Consider the following 20785-nt stretch of genomic DNA (forward strand, 5'->3'; position numbering starts at 1 on the left):
GAGATGTCTCTGTCATTTCTAGAGTTTTAAAAGTTGCTTTTTTTTGTTTGCTTAGGTAGTATTGTATTTTTCTGGAGTCTTTGATGGAGTTAAGAATAGTTAGTTATAGTTTTCCTTAGTTATGATAAAGATTATTGTAACTTTTACTTGATAACTGTTTTGTTATATGTAATTTTGCTATGTTAAAGTTAAAGCCTTTTTTTTGTTTAAACCGAAAAAGGGGAAATGATGGAGGAAGGTCATTGGCTAATAAAGGCACTGCCCTGGCCCATTTTATTGGTTAGAGGATAGGAGGGAGGAGTAAACAGAACAGAACGCTGGGAGGAAGAGGAAGTGAGCTCAGAGACTCGACCGCTTTCCTCTCTGGAGCAGACGCCTGAGAGAGACGCCATGCCCCGCTCCCGGGATGAAGCTCCGACCCAGGATGGACTAGGCTAGAATCTCCCCGGTAAGCGCACCTTGGGGTGCTACACACAGATGATTAGAAATGGGCTAAATTAATATGTGAGAATTAGCCTAGAAGAGAATGGGCCAAGCAGTGATTAAAAGAATACAGTGTCCATGTAATTATTTGGGGGCATAAGCTAGCCGGGCAGGCGGCTGGGGTGTTGGGGACGCAGCCCCACCGCCGCCCTTATTACTTCACTTCCCTCTCCCTCCCTCTCCCTCCTTCCTCTTTTTCTCTCTCCAACCTTTCAATGCCTGTACATTTGGGGGAAGGAGAGCCCCCCCCCCCAGTCTCACCACTCTAACCATTATTAACTTCCTTATCTTCAGTGCTCAGAAGCTGGTGGAGCCCTTTCTCCATCTATGATGTAAAGCTAATGACCCAGTCTTGTGCAGGTCAGCTGATAAGAGCTCAAGAGGACGTCCTCTATTCTGTGCTCAGAGGACAAATGTTTATAACAATTGCCAGAAGTGCTTCTGTGGGATCCTGTGCATTTGGCAATGTGCAGTTGGTACCTTCCTGGCACAAACACAAGGGAGGGAAACCATCAATATGTATTCTGCCCAGAGATCCTAACATCCCTGTAGTCTGACACTATTATCTCATGTCCTACACAAAGATACCAAGGATCAGAAGTTCCCCAGGCACACGTAGATAGGTTGGTGAATTAGTTAAAAAGTAACTTAATAAAAATTTTAGAAGCCTCAATAAGTTGTGCACTAGAAGTTTTTTTAGAACAAGTATCAAGCAAAACAATATTAAGGGTCGTATCCCACAGAACAGCAACCTTAAATGACATTGTCAGAGAACAAAATGAATGTACTTGATTATGGTGGCAACGGACACTGGGAATGAGCAAGTAAACAAGAGGAGTAAGAGAAGCAGAATGGCTGTCTTCTGGGGCACTCCTTTTTACTGGATTTCCTGCATTTTATCTCCTCTTGGTCTCTTGTTTGAAGCTATATTGATATTTACTGTTTTCAAACAAAGAAGTGAGTTTTAAAGTAGCAATTGGGGGCTGGCTAGAGAGATAGCTCAATGACTCCGAGTCACTTGCTGCGTAGTCACTAGGGATAGAATTTGGATTCCAACATCCATATAACATGATATGTGCTTAGTAACTTCAGCTCCAAAGAGGGTTGTGGGAAGACAGGAGGGTGGCTGGGTTTTGACTGACTCTTGCCTAGCCAAGAATAAAAGCAAGTTCTAGGTTCAAAGAGAGATACCCTGTCTCAAAGGAACAGGCAGAGGGGTAGAAGACCAAACCCAGTGCCCTCCTCTCGTGTACATGGACCTGCATATACCATGTTGGGGGAGACACGCATGCGTAGTGCACACACACAGATGCATGTATATATACATGTACTCACATACGTACACATACATAAACACAGAGATAAATAAATAAATATTTAGATAGCACCATATTGACCAGTTGAAATAGTAGCAGTTGACAGCAGGAACTGTGCTAACCCTAACTGGGAGGAATCTATGAGAAGTGCTGGCTTTGTCCCTCAACTCTAATGCAAACAAACAAACAAACAAACCCAATACTTCTATTTCCTGGTAAAAATACGGATGGTATGGAGACAGAAAGAGAGAGAGAGTTAAATGTAAGCACAGTGCAAGATACAGTTGAGAAAACTCATCGTTATGCAAAACATCACTTTGAATAATAAATACACTAGTGGTTTTAAAAGTAAAGAATGAATGGGATTTTGGCAGAAGAAATGGGATGGAACTCCAGGTGAGCAGGGTCACTACTGGCTGAAGAAAGGCTATGAGCTAAAACACCAGCGTGTAATAATTTCAAGAGACTATATGGAAGCCACGGGTCACATAAGGAAAGAATACGAGTCAAAGGCTACAGGACCATTTGGACCTTTATAGTCAGCTTTTTTGACTGATAGATGAAGGACTGAACATTTCCCATGGGCATTGACAGGTGGCTGGACACCTGTGACGGACTCTATGGCCTTCTGGAATCTGTCTGGAGATGACTCCTACTCCAGGATGGAGCTGCTGTCTGTTCTCTAGGCCCAGCGGTCTTTGTGTAAGAAATCTATGTTCTGGCTGCATTTCCCAATGTGCATTGGTGCCTGAGCTCTTACTTCTAACTCCTGGAAGCTCGCAGAGTGTTTCAGCCTCTGCTCCCAGGTTCATTCATAGCCAAGTTCCCTGGTGAATCCCCAATTCCTGGCTCTGCCTCATTATCCACTCTCCACCACGCTGCACCAGCGGCTGCGCTGCATACTGAGGATTCCCATTTAATGCAATGCAGCCCTGTCTGCTGATTTCCCTTTGCGTTGTAGCAGAGACAGACAAACCAGCCAGCAACTGCCATCTAATGTGCTGGGTGCAGTTAGAGATGTCTGCACACAGCATGGGCACGGGGAACAGTAAACTTCAGTCACACCCAGGTGTGTGATATGGCTGGCATGTTTGTTTTAAATGCAGAAGCAGACTGGGTGTGGTGGCACACACATGCCTTTAATCCCAGTGCTTGGGAGGCAGAAGAAGGCAGATCTCTGCATGTTTGAAGACAGCCTGGTCTACAGAGTGAGTTCCAGGAAAGCCAGTGCTAGACAGAGAATCTCTGTCTCAAAAACCAAAGTGGGGACAAATTTACCATCTAAAACACAGAAGCAAAAGAATGGAAGGGACATGTTCAGAACACTTGGATTGGGTCTTCAGCACACAAAGAATAGAAAGGAGAAGTCATTCCAAGGAAGAAAATTAAATATATTTTTAGACACGAGACTCATATTAGATTTTAGCAAGGGGCTGGAGACCCAGTCCTAGGCTTACATCCCGTCCTCCTCCACTAGGCAAATGCTGTCTCGCTGAGCTCCAGCTCCTCACTCCCACACTGCTATCCTATGCCCACATCTCACGCTCCAGCCCCTGCCTATCCTTTGTTCACCTCTGTAATTGTTAAGGTTAAGAATATGAGCCCTCGTTTGTTTATGTTGCTTTGCTAAAACATCATGACGAGACAACCTAGGGAAGTAAAAGTTTATTTTAGCTCTCAGTTCCAGGTTATAATCCATTGTTGCAGGAAGTTTCAGCAGCAGGAGCTTTGAGACAGCTCGTCACGTGAGCCTATCAGTCAAGAGAAACGAGACATAAGTACATACATGCTCACTTGTTTGAGTTCAGCTCGTTCTCTCCACGTTCATGCAAGACATGCTGCCAAGGGAATGATGCAGCCCACAGTGGACTGGGTCTTCTCCTATCAATTAACTTAATTGGGACAAATTCCCTCAGGCCAAACCAATAAAGGCAATCTCTCATGGTGACTTTCTTCCCAGGTGACGCTAGGTTGTGTTCGCTTGGCAGTTCAAAAGCTAAACATCACAGTACGTGAGGGTGGGTGATGGGTCGACATGAGGCTTAAGTGGATGTGGCTTTGCCTGCCTGAGTTTTGTGGGGTGCTGAAATTGGATCATGGTAACAAAAGACATGGCATAGTGGCGTGCTATGTAGATACGAAGAGTCGGGGATGCAGATCTGGGAGCGAGGCTCTTGGAGCACCGGGCAGACACAATTATGAAAGGAAGAAGTCAGGCTCTAGCAGGGAGAACTTAAGGGGTATCTTAGAAAACAGGCAGAGATCTAGGGCTTGGACCCTAAAGCCTTGGGAAATCAGATGGACTGTAGCCAAGAAAGAGGTGTGCTGAGTTGTATTTATTTATTTGAACCATCTCATTTTGTAATAGTTAAGAAAAGTAGTTGATGTAGCAAACCTGAAGACAGGAGCATAATTATCAAGTTTTTCCAAGAATTCTAATGGGAGTTTCAAGTCACCCAACTCTCTGATCCTGGGGAAGGAAAGCAGGTGAAAGAACTCCAAAGACTTACTGAGCTGTTGGGTATTATCTGCAGCAGAATTATCTCAAGGAGTTATCTGGGAACTGGCTTGTATTTAATGCCCTTCCCTACCTAGAGTTGCAGAATCTGGCCCAGGAAGCTGTGTCTGACCCTCCCCCATGTGAAACATAAAATGCCCAGTGTCTGTTGTTGCAATATAGTGAAAAGCAGAGCAGGCAGAGTCTGGGACTCCCAGCCTAAGAACCAGAACTGAGGAAGCGATTTGCTGGTCTTCAGACTTGATGTGGGCAGCACCTTTCATGGAAGTCTTAAGATGGTAGTCCCCAGGCTGTACTGCCCGGGTTCCTGCTATCTCATGGCTAGGGGATGTATGGCATATTCTATCCCAACACATTTATCTTGGGCAATTTCACACCAACAGATCATTTGAAGACAAGTCCTGCTGAGCACATTAACTTGCTCCCCTTCTCACCTTGTCTGTTTCCTTTGTTTCTGGCCTCTCATATTCCCTGGCTGACAATGCAAAGAGTCGAGATGATGAAGGAAGTGTCTGGATGCTGAACACTTTGAAGGCAGAATCTGGCCTTCTTCTTTTCCATTAGCCACTGCATGATATTCTACACACTGCAGGATTCAAACTTATTTGTTAGACACGAGTCCATGAGGAAAATGCAATGTTATAAAATTCCAACTAGGAGTCCTGTGTGTGAGAAATTATTGGATTCAATTATTGATGAGTAGCATTGGGAAGATCTCTACAAAACGTTATTAGTGCAGAGTTTGGTTTCTAAGCAGCTGTGTCCCGGCCCCTACCCAGGCACCACACCATGCAAAATGAGCATTAGCGAAACCCATAGGTTGTATTGCCCTGGCTGTGACTTAGCTTCATAGTATCTTTTCAGCATATTCAAAACTATCACCACAATCTATAATTGTTTATATTCAGTATCCATGTGGCGTGGCATACTATACTAATTTAAATTCATATAAGGATGTGGCAAGGCTTACGAAACAGACATTATGGTTACCTGTCTGTTATCAAATCCTTGACTTCCTCTTGCCCCTCTGTAGTAATATGGGCGGTGGGGCTGCGTCCCCAACACCCCAGCTGCCTGCCCGGCTAGCTCAGTCGGTAGAGCATGAGACTCTTAATCTCAGGGTCGTGGGTTCGAGCCCCACGTTGGGCGCCAACTATAGTAATAAAGGCGGCCGGGGTGCTGGGAACGCAGCCACGCTGCCTTTATTACTACACCCCTCCATGGAAATGGATGGGAATTTAGCTTTCACTTGGTCCCTTTCTTTGACTTTGATCCATGCCCACCTCCTCCACCCTCCATAATCACATGCAGAGCTGTCTTGATGGGGTAAATGAGAAAGCGTGTATTGGTGTGATATATCCTTTCCGGTTCCTCTCCCCCACCACGTCTGGAAAGCTACAGAGATCTGTTGTTCAATTAACTAAAGGTCACATAGCTGTCAGCCTCTTCCCACTGCCCCCCCCCACTGTCAGCTCAGTGAGTACGCTAGAAACAGAGGCCTCTGGCTCAGCTTGGGCTCTCTGGTTCCCGAGAGGATGGCTGGAACGGGTCCCAAGTGAGTGATGTGTGGCCAGGTCCCGGTAGACATTGATCTTGTGTGACTCACCGCTTGCTCAGACAGGGATATGGGGCTGACAGAGAACCAAAGATGGATGGATACACTGGGCAGCTGGAGAATTCCAGTTTCATCAGAAAAGAAGCAAATGCCCAAGGTTAGTCTTGAGGGAAAGGAACACCAACCAAGACAACATGTGCACTGGATTCCATGCCCATCTCTGTGGTCTCGTGAGAGTTGAGTCAACTGCTGGAAACCTGGGTGTTGGAAGTTAACCCTCTTACAACATCAAAGGAGTTCATTAGGAATGCATGCGTGTGGCCATGCCTTCATTTACTTTCATCAGTGCACTCTCTCCGTGGTCTGAAGAGGGAATAAGTTGCCTTTGGCATCACTCACAATTCATTTATTTAACCAAGAAGCCACTAACAATTTATTCTAAAAAAAAAAAAAATTTGTGGGAACAGAGGTTGGGAACTGCAGATGTTAAAGCCACAAACTCTCTGGGGTACCTCATCCTGCATATTCCCAGGGCTATACACAACCCATACACAAGGAGGCATGGCTGTATGTCTACAGAGCTCCACTTGCAAAAACAGTCTGTGGGACACATTTGACTCAGTTCTGATGACCTCTAGACAACACCATCCTGGCCCATACAGAGACTAATTAACAAAACCTGTGATTGAATCTGTGGCTTTCTAGCCTTTGAGATCTGAAGTGAAGACAGGTGTTTACTTGGTAATGTGGTTGAGAAAATGAACATGGGCTACAGGGAGGACCGAACTGTAGCCCCATGTCGGCCTCTGGAAGATGATGGATAAGTAAAGATCACTTCCCATCTCTTTGCTCCTGCATAGCAACCTAGGCTTCCTTTCCCAGGAAACAGAGCTAGGAAAAATGCATGTATTCATTCACTGGTGGTAGTCCCTGTTACAGGGTGGTGAGCAGAGCAGAAATATAGGGAATACCATCAGACAAAACAATCATTGAGATACAAATTAGAAGCTCTAAAGATTTTGCTGGCAGCTCACGTATTCCATTTTTTTCTGGGGACAATGATGAGTCCAATTCTCAGGAAAACAACTTGTCTCCATGCATGGCAATGGGCGAGGCTCTTCCATAGGTCAAGAGGCTTAGAAAGATGATTGACTAAACATTGACTAAGAACGAAGCTCACTTTCACAGGTTCACCAAGGAGCTGGATAATCAACACCCCTTTGCAGTCAGTAGCTAATTTATTTGAAAAGAGCCATAGTAACTGTCAAAGCAATCCTGCTCTCTAAAGTAGCATCTCACTGCTTGTCACTTGAGTGGTTGCTTGGCAACCACCCAGCCAAGCTGTCCATCATGAAGAAATCACCTTCTCTATTGGATGCACTCTGCTTCCTGGAGTATGTATGTATGTATGTATGTATGTATGTATGTATGGCTGAAAAGCAAGTTGCCCCTCAGTCCGCAAACAGGTCCATCAACAAAAGTATCATTAAGCACCATGTTGCCTTCTCTGGGGAACACAGAATTATGGGCAAACTGCTTACCAAGTGAAGGCGACACAAATTGTAACTTGCAGTGCTCCAAAGAAAGTTGCATATGCTTCTTCCTGAATCTAATTCATTTTGACAGGTAGTCAGGAAACCCATAGGGCAGAGAAGAAGCTTCATGGATAGAGGTAGAGACCCAGACCCAAAGAGATGGCTCAGTGTTTAAAAAACCTTGCTCTACAGTCATGGGGGCCAGAGTTCGATCCTAACACCTACATACAAAAGCCAGGTGACCTTGAAAACATGTGTAATCACAGCTCCAACAAAGCAAAGCTAGGAGAATCCTTAGGCTTTGCTGGCTTTCGTCTATCCAGGGTCCAAGCCCCAGGTTTAGAGAGACAGAGAGACTCTGCCTCAAAGAGTAAAGTATAAGAAGGATGCCTGATGTCCTCTTCTAGTGTGCACACGTGTGCATAGATAGGTGCAAGCAGCACACATACATAAATAAATATAGTTGTTTTTAAAAGAGCTTGAGTCTCACTTTTATGACATGACTGATGGAGGAAGGTCATTGGCTAATAAAGGAACTGCCTTGGCCCATTTTATTGGTTAGAAGATAGGTGGGAGGAGTAAACAGAACAGAACGCTGGGAGGAAGAGGAAGTGAGCTCAGACTCCACAGCTCTCCTCTCGGGAGCAGACGCCTCAGAGAGACGCCATGCTCCTGCTCTCCCGGGCAGACGCATGTGATGAAGCAAGCCGCCAGGTTAGACATGCTGAATCTTTCCTGGTAAGACCGGTGCTCACAGATTATTAGAGATGGGTTGATTGGGATGTGAGAATTAGCCTGTAAGTGCTAGAGTTAAAGGGCCAAGCAGTGTTTAAAAGAATACAGTGTCCGTGTAATGATTTCGGGGCATAAGCTAGCCGAGCAGGCAGCCGGGGTGCTGGGGACGCAGCCCCGCCGCCCTTATTACTACACATGACAGTGAACAGAGAGATGCCTCAGTGGTATGTAAGACTTGGTGATTCTGTGGAGGACCTAGGTTCAATTCCCTGAACTTACATGGCAGCCCACAATCACCCTTAAACTTAGTTGTAGGAAATGAAATATTCTCTTCTTGCCTCTGTAGACACAAGCATGCACAACAGCCCTTCAGGATATATACATAAAACAGTGCATGCAAATATGTTCTAAATATGTTAAACATTAAAAAGATATGAAGACAAGATATGTGGTATGGAAAAGAGAAAGCATATATACATATATGTATGTATGAAGCTATATAGAGGTTCAAATGGGAAAGATTTATGGAAAGGCATGTGAGTTCAGTTATACTTTATGACTTTGCCTTGGGGAGATGTGACCTAACTTCCCAGGAGCTCCAAGACCCAGCACTCTTCTTCTTCTTCTTCTTCTTCTTCTTCTTCTTCTTCTTCTTCTTCTTCTTCTTCTTCTTCTTCCTTCTCCTTCTTCTCTTCCACCTACTCCTCCTCCTCTTCTTTCTTTTTCTTTTTCTTATCCCCCTTCTTCTTTGGTTTTGTGGACCACCACTGACCAGCAAGCTCTTTTATCTAAATCAAAGCATAATTATGTGTCCCCACACCCAGGAAGGAGCAGCAATTAGACTCAGAAAATAAACAAACTCATAAAAATCATACAACTCAGTAGGTCTAGGAACATCAGAAGGTTACAAAATTCATCCCCAGCTCCACCTGCATGTATTAAATCAGAAAGCAACTACGGAATACTTATTGACAGAGAAGTCTGCATACCTTACAGACTGCAGTGTTCACAAGCCATCATCAGCAAAGAGGTTGCTTTGGTGGTGTAGCTGCCTTTGAGTCATCCATGTTCCTGGGAGTGACCTCAGTCAGCTAATTCTGTGAGCTAGACTTGGGTGGAGCAGTTTCTTTTGTTTGTAGCTGATGCCTGATCTATATGAGTATGTCCATGTCTTCCCAGGGGAGGTAACACAATAGGTCACATTGAGAAGAGCCCCTGGGTATACCATACCGCCTTTCGGATTCTGTTCCTGCTGCGGAAAAGAATGAGAAAAACAAGTGATGCAAGAAGAAAGATCGGGGCCAGAGGGAAGAAGAAGAGGGAAATGAGAACGCCTTGCTGGCAGGAGGCAGCTGGCACTCAGTCCGAGGATGCGGTATGCCTTGAGATTACGAGCTCCAGGTTGTTCATCTTCTCAGTCTTTAGATCTGAGGTGTCCTGTGAAACATTCCAAGGGTAACTCAAATAGTAAAATCACATTGGGAAGCAAAGAGAGTCAAAACCAAACCAAACAAAACAAAACCAGATGGGCGTTTTAGGGTTGGTGGACTGGCTTCCTAGACAGTACTCCAGATCACCTGACCATTTGGAGGAAGGGCCATGGCACCTTAGATGGAACCAGAGGAAGACAGGTGAGAGGAGAGGTTGCCATGGTTATATCCACGGTGAGGGATCATGAGATCAAGTGTAGGTGTTGGCTGCTGAGAATGAGGAGGGAAAGAAAAATGGGAGAAGGGGGTTGTAGCTCACATAGACAGATGTGCGGTCTTAGTATAGGTGCTGCTTAGGGGAACAAAACCACCTCAAATTTGGTTTCTCATAAACATCGAAAATTTCTTGAGAAGTTCAAGATGACAACCGATTTGGAGTCTGGTGTGAACACTTTCTTTATGCCCTCATGTGGTGGGCAGGGGACAATTTGCTTGGGTCACTTTTATAAGGGTCCCATCCCTCAGGGATCAAAAGGGTGGAGTCTTATGAAGTAACACCTCATGAGAGGTCCTTAAGTCACTGGGGGAGTACCCTTGGAGGGCATTATGAGATGCCAGTGTCTTCCTGTCTTTTGTTATTTGCTTTCTGGCTCATAGTACAAGCAGTTTTGGTGTGTCCCATACTCCCATCATGCCATGCTGTCCTTGCCAAATGCCAAAGCCATGGGCACCTGGTCTTGGACAGGAGCCTAAACGAGCCTGTTTTCTATGTGAGATCATTGTCTTGGGTGCTTTGTTGCATTAGCTGAAGCTGACTAAACCCATCTCATTATACATCCCACATCTTAATACCATAGCATTGGGGTGGGGTTTCAACATGCAGGTTTATGGGCGTGGGAGCACTCAGAGCCCCGTGCAGTTACAGTGTGTCTTTCTCTGAGAGACAGCTATGAGTGTTCCTGGCAGAAAGGCGCGCTCTCTCTGTCTGTTCTTTATGTGAGACATCCTCCATTGACCTTTCTCTGAGCCGATTTGATGTTTTAATAGCTTTGCTATTGTGTGTTTTCCCAGCCCACCACTTCCCTTTGGCCCCTTGAGCTGCTCAGGCTTCACACTTGTCAGGTAAATTCGCACACAAGCCTGGGTGAAGGCTGTAATCTATAAACCTGTCAGATAGAAAATCAGTACATAGCTATATTTTTATGTGTGGGTCTTCTCTTTCTTGTAAATTCCAAGCAAAAAGAAGAGCAAGGCTTGAAAAGAAGTCATGATCTAGGTAATAAATAATCCAAAGGAAAACGGGATCTTTTTGACTGGAGAATGAGTCCCTCGTATCTTCTTCTTAGTGTTCCCCCTTTGAAAGAAATCTTTCTCCCCTTGGTGATGCTTTTGTTTCTGTTTCCATTTTAATCAAAATTTAAATATATGCACACTTATTCTATTAATTAAACACTATGTGCTTTTTATTAAAATAATGTTTTTCAAATAGTTCTGTAAATGCTCTGTTTTGCATGCATGTTCCACTTTGTGTTTGTGCGTTGTGTGTGCGTATTTGTGTGTGCACATACATCTGTAAATTCAGAAGCCCAAATCTGACATATGTTGTTCTTCTCAACCACAAACTACCTTTTCTCTAAAGACAGGGTCTCTCTTTAACCCCAGAGCTCTATCCTGGATTATCCTCTTCTGCCCTTCTCCTAGAACTAGGATGACAGATATGTGCTGCTCTACCTAGCTCTATATAAGGGTGTTGGGGTCAAACTCAGGTCTTCATTCTTGCATGGTAAGCACATTAACCAATGATCTACTTCCCCAGCCTTGAGTGGGTGCTTTGAGTGGTAATAGCACCGAATCTCCCCTTAATGCTAACATTTTCATCTAATAGGTGCATTGTGTGATAAATGTAAAACTCTGTTTGCAATTACCTGGCTTCACACCCTGGCTCTGCACATGCCTGGCCATCCAGATGGAACCACGGTGCCTTTCATTCCTGCCTCTTAGCAGATATTTGGGTTGTTTCCAAATCTTCAGTATTCAGTATTCAGTGTCAGGGAAGAGAGTGTCTTTTTATGCTCACTTTTATGACCATCCCTTGCAATTTCCTCAAGATAAGGAATTAAAGTGGCTAGGATGAACAATATCATTTTAATGATATAAGCTATCTGTTTCTCATGACTGCGGTAACATTTTTATTTCTAGTAGTATACCGGAGTGTGTCCTGGTTAGCATTAATTGGCAGCTTGACACAGTCTAGAGTCCCTGAAAAGGAAAAGCCTCCATTGAGGAATTGCCTGTGGAGACTGTCTTGATTACTAATGGATGCAAGAAGACCCAACCCACTGTGGTACGCGTTATTCCCTAAACAAGTGGTTCTGCACTATAGATGAAAGCTAGCTGAGCAGGAGCCTGAGAGTGAACCAGAAAGCAGCAACGTAGATTTCCTTGGCCATGGTTGATTTCCCTGGTCAGAAGTCATGTTGCATGGGATAGCAAGCAGGTCTGCCCTGTTTCCTGCCTTGATTTCCTATCCTGACTTCTGGCAGTGATGAGCTGTAGGTAACGTTTCCCTTCCCTAAGCTGCTCTGGGTCAGAGCGCATTCTCACTGGATGGAAAGGATATTAGAGCAGAATGTAGGCTCTACCCCTTACCCCTGAGCCATGCATACAATGAGCATTCTTTACAATATTTGCCACCTGAGAGGGAGAAACCTGTCTCTTCCATTTCTATAGAATGTGCCAGCTGTTTCCTTTCATGTTGGTATTTATATCCATACCGTTTCTCATTGATATGTAAAGATCTTTGAAAACATTTGTCTTCTCTATTAGGTTATAAATTACTCAGTATATTTTCATTGATAACATTCATCTCTTTCATATGCTCTAATATTTTCCTCTTATCTAATTTCATTTTCACCCTCCAAGCACTTAAAAGAACCATAAAAGCTTTATAAATATGTGCTTTTCATCTCCAATGCAGCAAACACATACTGATATACAACTCTATTAATATTTTATTATTGCCAGCAAAAGCCTCTCCTTGGCTTGCTAATAAATCATATTTTGAACAAACAGGTGCAGCCAAGGTTTAGTGCTTTCTGGTCTAGTGTGGTGGTCACTTCTCACATTTCTACTGACCATTTGGGTGGCAGCTGATCTGAATTGCAATATGTCACCAGTATTAACTAGATGTTTATTTTATGGAGTTAGAAGGAATAATTCATGGCCTGGAGATGGTTCGGTCAGTGGGTTCTTGCTTTGCAAGCACGATGACCTCAATTCAGTCTCTAGAACCAACATTAAAGATGCCTAGGCATTGTGGTGTGTGCTTGTAATCCCAGAGCTGGTGATAGGCAGATCTCTGAAGCTCACAAGACAGCCAACTTTGCCCTTTTGGTGAATTTCAAACCAGTAAGAAATCCTGTTCCATACTCAAGATCCTTAGAAAGGCCATCCGAGGTTGTCCTCTGACCTCCACACCAACACAGAGAGTGCACTGCACCCACAAATGCAGGTGCGAGGACAAACAAAGGCAAAAATCTACCGTAAGTAATTCTGATATCGATAGCATTTCAAAATGCTATATCATGGGGGTCAGTGGACTACATAAAAGGTTCCAATTAACTTCTATTTCTTTGAAATGGGGTTACTAGAAAATGTAAAATTACCCACGTGGCTTGGGAATGTGACACCCATGACATTTCTATCGGACAGGACTTTCCAAGAAAATCTTTTATTATAACCATGGAGACATAGAAAAGCCAGCCTGGCACACCCTTTTGGATCATCTTTGGGTTAGAATTTCTTCATTCTTTTGTAGAGAGAAAGAGCAGAGCTGCCCAGAGTCCATTGTCCCTGTGTCTGTTGTTTGCCTTTTATCTTCAGGAGCCTTGATAAAAGGAACCAGCTTCAACCAGAATAGTTTATAGCCCCTTTGGAAGGAAACTTAAATGAGGAAAGAACAGAAAATTTGAAACAGTTCCAACTTTAAACAACTGCTCCTGTCACCACCAAGCCACTGGCGCTTTGTGATCTGCCAGTGGGCAGAGTCAGACTGGGAGTCATCGGTTTCTTCCAAGCTTGAGGCTCTGCAAAACTTCAAGGTAGGCAGAGAACTGATGCAGAGGGCTCAGCTGAAGCTCCAAGGAGGGAGCGTTCCTCTATGGGTCAGAAAATAGAAAGGGCTGTTCATAGTGGGGTTGGATTATCATCTCCTGTAATAGCCTGTCTTTGGTAGGAACATAGGGTTTTCCAGGAAAAGGCAGCCAGAGACTCTCTGCTGACTTCTTCCAGTTATTGGTAAGAGATTTGGGACAAGGAAAGGAAAGTCCCCAGGCCCTGGCAGGAAATTACTTCCCGAATAAAATCTCCAATTCATGTCTTTTTATTGGTGCAAAACTCATCGTGATTCTGCTCTTTCTTCCCTGTGCAATCCTGGTGCTCTTTAGCGCTCGTCCTTCTGCAGTTTTCAATTCTGAGTCGTCCGGCTTGAACCTGAGCAAAGCCAGCTTTCTATTAGATACTTCCAGCTGAAGTTTTGTTTCTTATCTGACTAAGCCTAACTCTTCTCTCCGTAATGTTTTCCATTTGCTACTGTTATTTCTTCCGTCCTGGCTTCTTTCCTGGCCCACTTGATAGTAGAAGACAGAAAGCTTGACCTCATCCACATCTGAGCAAGCAGTTCCCAAAGCTCCCTCGATGGTGGAAACAGACAAATCCTGACAGCTCACAAACTCTGTTTTCCCCAAAAGTACAGAATCTGCAGCTATCAGATAGGAGAAAAGACATTATTCTCTAGAAAGACAGCATTTCGACATTTAGATAAACTTATCTTTTTAGGTAAGAGCTCTCTCTCTCTCTCTCTCTCTCTCTCTCTCTCTCTCTCTCTGTGTGTGTGTGTGTGTGTGTATCAGCTCAATGAGAGACAGCTGTAGTGTAGGATCCCCCCCCCCCGGTGATGTGTTAGATTTTCCCTTTTTCTATCCACAAACCTATTGGAGTTATATGAGTCTTGAAGTCATGGGAGTCCTTTGTGTGGACCCTGCATGCTCCAGTTAAGAAGACACATGTACATACATGAAGGTCCTCATGCCAAGCTTCTCACAGTGGAGTTACTGATGCTACAATAAGAGGATTAGAATCCTGAGGGAAGAGCGTGAATAAGGGACTCTGTCCAGTCTCAGATGTCACCTCTGCTGGGGGCTTTGGCTAACCTTGAGTGTTCGGGTGGAGATGATAAATGGATGCCTGGCACAGAAGGAGAGCACAAAAGATGCAGACAGGAAGACTGATTAATTTGTGGCCAACTCCCTTTATAACTGCTAATGTTGGTCCAATAAAGAGCTGTGAATTGTAGTCAGGGAGTAGAGAGCACTGGCGGGTTCATCTGGCTTAGCCCTTGGTCTTTGAGAAGGAATTTGCTTGCCATGGTTTTTAAGTCTGACAAAAGTTTGTCTTGGTTTAGATAAGAAACATTTTGGCTAATAGCAACAGAAGACTTCTCAGGCTCTGGAGTAGGGAAACAAAGCCCCTCCCCAACCCGCTTTCTCTCAGTAACAAGTTATTTCTTAAAACAAGTCTGTTTCCTTCTCCAGAGTTCTGGAGTTTGCAGGCTCAGCGATTCCATTTCTTAAAATTGTTCATAATGGTCCTCTTGTCTGTGTTTTTTCCTTCTTCCTGCTACTTGAATATTCTTCCCATTCTCCACCTCAAAGGAAACCATCCCCCTTCCAGAGAAAAATTTCACTGCCTGTGAAGCCTTCCCTTAGTCATGGTCTTTGAGAAAGTGGAATCTGATAGTTGACAGCATTTCAATGAGCCCTCAGGAAGAATGAAAGATGCAGAAGAAGACTGTTAGCTTATTCTTTGAAATTTCATATGCCTCATGTATAAAAAGCTACAGAGATCTTGGATTTGAGGCTTGGAAGGCTGTGGCGGGACCTCAAGTGAGCCCTCCTCTAGATCAGTCCTTTTTTTTTTTTTTCCTTTCCAGGCTTCTTTCCCCATTTGCCAAATTAAGGACTTACTTTCTCTCTTGTGATCCCTTATGTTAGTAGATAGTGCATATCAAACCTTTAAAATAAAGCAGGGGATGTGCTGATCTGTGGGACTAGGAACTGCCATGCTCGTTTTACAGATCGAGAAACTGGGGTTTAAGTGCTGGTTCCAAAGTTACTCACACAGTGGAAAGTAATCCTGGGCATAGAACTCAGGCAGCTGGTCTCCAGAACGGAACTCCGGGCAGCTAGCCCTTCTTTGTAAATCCTTTGCTGTGTTGCATACAGAGACTATCAAAAGTCACCCTATAGATAACAGAGGATACAGAAGTTAGAGATGCTGTCTATAGTTGTCCAACTTGAGGTTCTATGATATAAATTAGGAAGGTTTAGGTATATTTATACATAGAGAAAGCACACTTACTTCTTTGACTGAGTGGGTGTTGTGAGATAAGTATCAGGGACAAGCATATGGGTTTGGGGACAAGGCTGGCTTGTGAAAAAGGGTGCAGTTGCATGGGTGATGAGATTGCCTTGAGACAATCACCTTGAGGAGGTAAATACCTTGCAAATTTAATGCCTTTCTGAAACAGGGTCTCATTATGTAACCTGTACTGGCTTTGAACTCACTCTGTAGCCAAAATCAGGATCAAACTCACAGTGATTCTCCTGCCTCAGCCTTCTGACTGCTGAGGCTATAGAGTGACATCATGTCTGTCTCAGTATTAAATGATTATCTAATGCCTTTAATGTGTTCAGTCCACTAATATTTTTATTGATTAAAGAGATAATGTGTAGCTTTTGACAGAGAATCTAGTATACTAGAGAAATACAAATAAGTATTTCTACTGTTATTTCCATCATTAGAAAGATACAATGCTTTAGTTGCTGGTGATCTTATGGGGGCGGAAAAGACCAATGATTGGTCACTAAGATGTAATGTTATTATTATAAAGGTGTGTGATTTTTGGCTAATATAGACTGTGGATAAACAGATGCCACAGCAGGGCTATGTGACTGGTTAGACTTTAAAGAGAGAGTCATGCTGAGAGAAAGCCTTAAAAAATAACACAGGGGCAGTATTACTCAGCGAAGAAAGGGCCTAGGGCATTTTGACAGAAAGCCAGAGCAGGAAGAAGATGTTAGAGACAAGAATGTCTTACTGGGAGATATGGGGGAGAGGCTTCTAGAGGGATGGAGCAGTGAAAGCAAGGACCAGATCCTGCTGCATCTTCAGGCTATGTGTAGCATCTTAAGATCCCAAGCATCAACCAGCTGACAGGATCCTCAGGTGACCACTTAGGGACTTCTGATTCCTCCCAATTTTTGATATTTTAAAGCATTCTGGCTGAAGGCATGAGTCTTTACAAGAATGGAACATAGCTACTTGACCATAGTAAGGTTCCAATGGTAACAGTCTTCACCCTGAATCCTATCCTTTCTCAGCTGGGAGGTGATGGCTTTAGCTTGGATCGAAGAAAACCATGTTACCCAGGAACAGCATGGTAGATGTGAGGTGAAGATGACAGCACTGTCCCCCAAGTGTTGATCCCACTGGTTCCGATGCTTTAAAAAGACCAGACGTAAGAGTCACAAACTCTACTGCTCGCCTTGTCAGGAAGCTATGGTGGAAGGAAGGAAGAGTGGACTGTGGAGCCAGCCTGACCCTGTGGGTTGCATGAGAATCCTGACCCAGCTTGCTTTCTCTCCAACACTCCATTTCTGGAAGCTACCTCACCTTCCAAACGAAGCTGTGCCACTTCCTCTAGGGCTTCTAGAGAGAATGGAATCCTGTGTGTTTGCGAGCAGTGGATGGAGGAGGAGGGAGAATCTCGGCAAATGTTTTCTCCTTTCCTGAGTTGTGCCGTGAGCATTTGTGGAGAACCTTCTGTGTCCCAACACTAGTGTGAACACTATCCAGGAATGAAACCACCAGGTTTTCCTAAAGCTTGTGTTCAGCGGGAAACAGAAAATCACAAGCGAACAAGTCGACAAGGTAAATCCTGGTCATAGCTAAAAGCGTCTCTGAGATTCAGCTTCTGGGAGGAAGTGATCCTGACTTTGCAGGCAGTTGGCCACCAAGAAGTGGCACCAGTATCAGGGCTGAAGCAATAATGTAAGGAGGTCTGGGGAGAAATGCTGGGTAATGCTCAGGTCATTACATTCAGTATTTCATAGCCGCTGTGGTTACCAGCACATGATCAATCTGGTCAACATCCCAGCACAGGGTAGTGGGGGACGGATACATGAGGCCCCAAACCTCACTGAAAATTAGTAATAACTGAACCTACAAGAAGAAGGGGAGCCATTGTATTTGAAGATGCAGCCACTAGTTGCTCATGCTCCCATGGATGGCCCATTTCCATACCATATAGACTGTAGTAATTAGACTCAATGGGTTATTAAAACAAACAAACAAAAAAAAACCATGAGGATATGAAGTTGGGAGAAGGAGGCTCCATTGCAGGGCTCTAGGGAGAACTGGGTGGGAATGAGAATGGATATGATCATATTACATCAGAAATATAATGTATATGCATTTCTTCATTTTTCAAGCAGTAAGCTAAAATGTAAATTAAAAGAAAAAAGAAAAAGGAATGGAGCCTAGGCTTGGTCTGCTGGTGTGCCTGTGGTCCCAATTAACTAACTAAACAGAAGCAGGAGGAATGCTTTAGCCCTGGAGCTTGTGGACAGCTAGGGCATCCTGTAAGATGTCCTCTATTAAAAGTATAGACATCTAGGATGCAGTTTGGTCAGCAAAGGATACAATACACAAAGCATGATGGAGCAGAAACAACCTTGGTGTATCAAAGAAGCAGAATGAAGGGCAGCTCCCTGCAGTCTCTTCTGGAGGGTTGAGTGATGTGCGACAAGCCTGGCTTAGTGATCAGTGGCTTATTGCAAACAACAGCCCAAATGGCAGACAAGATTCAGCTGTCAGAGTGACAACACTCAGCCAGTCAGCTGTACCCCTCCCAATCAGTCATCTTCCAGTATGTGCTCCTCTCCTCCTGAGTTACCCTGCTAAGGTTGCCCTGGGACATCTGGACCATGTAAATAACATGGTTGTTTATTTGAACCCAGCAGTACTAGAAAGTGATAATCCACATCTAACTTCCTTTGATTTCACAGTCCTTAGCATGTTGCTTTTGAAGTTTTGCTCTGTACAATGTATTAGCTTATGGGCTATGGGTGAAGATAGATAAATCCACATAGCAGGCATATTGTCACAGAGAGCGAGCCTCTTCCGGGGACACAGAACATGGCCTAAATGTAAGTCTCAGGAAGGCCTTGTGTTTCTAGACTTCAGAGGTGAGCTCCTTTACCTATTATTTCTTTCTATAAATTTATGCTAATGTTAATATTTCCAGATTCCTATTTATCCTTGGTTTTATAGTGAAGGGCTAGAGAGATGGCTAAGTGGGTAGGAGTGCTTTCTGTGAAAGCATATGTACCTGATATCTGATCTCCAGCACCCATAAGGCATGAGCATTCACATGTCCCGGTAACCCCAGCACTGCCAGATGCAGGGGAGACTGAAAGATCACTGGGACTCAATAGCTTCCAGCCCAGCTCCAAATGCAGTGAGTATAGAAGTTTGAATGAGAAATGTGCCCCATAAGCTCCAGTATTTGAGCTGTTAGTGGGTCCCCAGTTGGTAGCAATATTTAGGGAGGCTTAGGAGGTGCAGCCTTCTTTGAGGAAGAATACCACTGGTGTTGAGAGCCTGTAACTTGGCCCTATGACTAGTTTGCTCTCTCCACATTGTGTTAAAGGTGGGATTCTTGTTCCCTGCTCCCACTCCACGCCTGCTGTCTTTAGTCATGGTGTTTTAGCATAGCAACAGAAAAGCAGCCAACATGGTGACGGATGCTTTCTCAAGAGGAAAAGGCAGAGAAATAGGACAAAGTACCAGTCCTCGTCTGTCCTCTGACCAAGTGTTGAGAGCCTGCAGACATGTGTACATACATCCAACACCCACACATAAGATATTTCTTTACGTACCCTTGGCTGGTCTTGGTCTCCTGATTCTTTTTCCTCAGCCTGTTGAATGTACCTTCACACACCCAATATTCATTATTTTTGCCTTAAGGTACCTTATTCTCTTCTTTTAGTTTAGTCTGTATCAGGCATCCCAGGCTCACCTTGAATTCCTGGGCCTCTTGTCTTGAGCCACAATACCACACTAGAATCGAATCGTTTCTAGGAGATGATATTTCTCCATTCCTACCACTGTAGTTCCAGTGCAGTGGCTCACGCCTATAAACTCAGCACTAGGGAGGCTGATGCAGGAGGCTCAGGAGTTCAAGGACTAGATTACCTGTGTAGGTCTCGCATATCATCCTTCTCCTCCAGTTTATTTGATATTGAGGTAATCAGAATCTTGACATCTGAGCTTGTTTCAAGATACCCTTGGGTTGGGACCATCAATCCACTCTCTGGTTGGGCCTCTAGTGTCCTCAGCTGGGAATATGTAGGAGATTTATGTTCTGAGATCAAGCAGTGACAATGTTTCCATAGATATAATTCTCAATTTGTGCGATGATAAAAATAGTGAAAGCTCATTACCCAAAATATGGGGAATCAAGTGTAAATAACAGAATACAAATGACCTATCACTTCGGAGCACAGGAAAATGTGCTTATTATATTTATCTTTCTTCTGCTATTCCCTTCCTTGTGCTTAAGATACTGTGCTGTCTTGCAAATTGTTAATAATGGTGGAGTACCTAAGTGTTTTAGCCTATGAACAAAACCATACCATGTTCAAATTGATAATCAATAATTTTTTATGATTGAGTTGTTATCATCAGAATCACTGTCTGAGTAAAGCCGTGACTTGGTTCTAAGCTAGCTGAGATTTCCCACAACTGTGTGACCTTGGCCACGTTCTATAATGTCACAGTAACTGACCTGCCTTTGTTGTTTCTTTCTTTTCCTTCTAGAATGGATGAGAGATTTACTGCTGAACATAGTTTGTGGGGCAGGAGGTTCAGCATAGCAGAAGCAACCTATATATTCAGGGCCTACCACTTGTCCAATGGGCAATGCCTGAGAATGCACTATATACAATATATACAATAATCCAGATGTCTGGATCATATAATATTTCTATTTTTAATTTTTAAAAGTTTGCATGTAAATTCACGCATGCATATATGTATGCATGTGCGATCTGTGTGCATAGGTGTGCACGTTTATGAATGTAGGTATGGGCAAG

The 20785-nt window shown here is 43.9% G+C and overlaps 1 non-coding gene across 1 annotated transcript; it reads left to right on the top strand.

Annotated features, from left to right (window-relative positions):
• The first annotated feature begins 5393 nt into the window (after nt 1-5393).
• Nucleotides 5394-5466, top strand: Trnak-cuu. The gene has a single exon. It is a non-coding gene; the product is annotated as a tRNA-Lys (tRNA).
• Nucleotides 5467-20785: the final 15319 nt, after the last annotated feature.

This window comes from Microtus oregoni, unplaced genomic scaffold (genome assembly GCF_018167655.1).
Source record: "Microtus oregoni isolate MIOR12 unplaced genomic scaffold, Mior012 000015F_ref0000493, whole genome shotgun sequence".
Classification (NCBI taxonomy): domain Eukaryota; kingdom Metazoa; phylum Chordata; class Mammalia; order Rodentia; family Cricetidae; genus Microtus; species Microtus oregoni.